This window comes from Solanum stenotomum, chromosome 6 (assembly GCF_019186545.1).
Source record: "Solanum stenotomum isolate F172 chromosome 6, ASM1918654v1, whole genome shotgun sequence".
In the NCBI taxonomy this organism is placed as follows: Eukaryota; Viridiplantae; Streptophyta; class Magnoliopsida; order Solanales; family Solanaceae; genus Solanum; species Solanum stenotomum.
This window is the reverse complement of record NC_064287.1, coordinates 25,259,837-25,261,732: the sequence shown is the minus strand read 5'-3', so window position 1 is coordinate 25,261,732 and position 1,896 is coordinate 25,259,837. Positions and strand designations below refer to the sequence as shown.

The 1,896-nt window shown below is 26.5% G+C and overlaps 1 non-coding gene across 1 annotated transcript; it reads left to right on the top strand.

Moving 5' to 3' along the window:
• The first annotated feature begins 417 nt into the window (after window positions 1-417).
• LOC125869456 (small nucleolar RNA snoR137) lies at window positions 418-552 on the top strand. The gene has a single exon (XR_007446829.1). It is a non-coding gene; the product is annotated as a small nucleolar RNA snoR137 (small nucleolar RNA).
• The last annotated feature ends 1,344 nt before the right edge of the window (window positions 553-1,896 follow it).

Genomic DNA, 1,896 nt, shown 5'->3' with positions numbered 1-1,896 from the left:
CAGTTTTAAGCCCGAGGCCCAAACATTTGACAACAACTAGGGTTTCATCCGAATCTGTGCTATCTTATTTAAGGGCTGCAAAGCTACACTTCATACCACTGTGAAAATCTTCCAAGAGTGTGTTTTTTTCTTTCTTCTTAGTTTTACTTATGGTACTTCAATCCAATCCAATGTAGTTTGATCAATTTTTGTTTGTGAAGCATTGCTTTCCGAGGCGTTGCGTGCATTGATTTAATGATATTCAATGGACGTGTCAAGGGAAGCATAAATTGAATTCAATGCCAACTATTTTATATCTTATATGTGGTGAACTGATTTTCTGTTAGTTTACTCAATTGTTGGATTGTTACATGTTTAGCTCTATTCAACTTTTATTTTCTAAAACTTTTTGAATATCATTGTGGTTGTTAAAAACGTGTTGCTTCTTATGGTGAACTCTCTTTGTAATAAAGTTTGGGATGTTCAAGTTTCCGAAGCATAAATTAACTTGTCAGTATTAAACAGCATGGTGCATTTCCGATTGCATCTTGTTACCTGTCTCCTGCTACATTCTCTTCTTCTGAATTTGATTTTTTTTGTTAAATTCTTCTAATTTTGATTAGATTAAATAATTTATAATATGAGTTGTGATGTATTGATGGAAGTGCTTCATCCTTAATTAGAAGTTTTGGGTTTGCGTTTTGATATGAGGAAAATTCCGTTGGAAGTGGAATTTAGTCGGAGCTTAGAAACCACAAAAAAATTAGGTGAAACAATGTAATAACAATTATCTTCAATTTTTATCCACAATTTCAGAAAATAACAAATTACAATCATCATTACATCTACCTCTCTTCATAAAAGATCCCATTTGAAATTGAGAGAAATCAGTCAATCCTTTGGGACAAAGATTTATAATATTTTAGATTATATTTTACAATCTAAATTAGATAATTAATTTTAAAGGAATCTTACAAAAAATATTAAAATTCAAAATAATTAAAATTATTGAAGCCCAAAAAAGGTATTTGTCTTTTATTTTCTTCCAAACTTACCTTAACGGCTTTTCATTCTCACTCTATTTCATCTTATGTGTTATCAATTGATTTAGCACAGCTTATTTAAAAACAAGATTTTGAAACTTGTTATCTAGTATAATTTTAAAAGAGATATAAAGTTTGATTGTTATTTGATTACACTATTTATTTATTTTTTTGATATAAATTAAAAAAAATAGGGAAAAAATAGATCACATAATGAGCATATGAGAATATTAATTATTTCTACTTCTATGAGAATTATTGAGGAAAACAAACGGTAACATCGCAAATTAATAATTCGTGGAATTAAATAATTTTTTAGAAGGATGCGTCATACTTTTGGTTGTTCAATTTGTTTCTAGAATAAATATAGGAAACATTAGAAAAGGATGTAAATAACTTTGAATAAAACTTATTACACTAAATATCTCTTTGAGCTTTCAAATATTTGTTTTATATTGATGGAAGTAACAAATATATTACTCTTATCACTTTTTATATAACTTTTGAATATTTTAGTTTTTATTAAAAAATATAAAATCAATTTAATTTAATTTAGATTTAGATTTAAAATTTAGTCACATTGAATCTTGAAAAATGTAATATATATTGGAAAATTCTTTTGTCCAGAATGATATTTTACCTATATTATTTTATTTTTAAAATTTTTTAGTTAAATTCTAGCTAAATTTTCTGGCTATTTAGCATTACCTATATATAATACTAATTAAAAAGTAATGGAGAGAGTAAAGAACATGCGCAAGTCTCAAGGTCCCCATCACAATATATACTTAATGCAATGCTCTTAAACTTGATTGTGTCACCCATAATTTGTTAATACTCTCTGCTAAATAATATAATTGTTTATTATTTACTT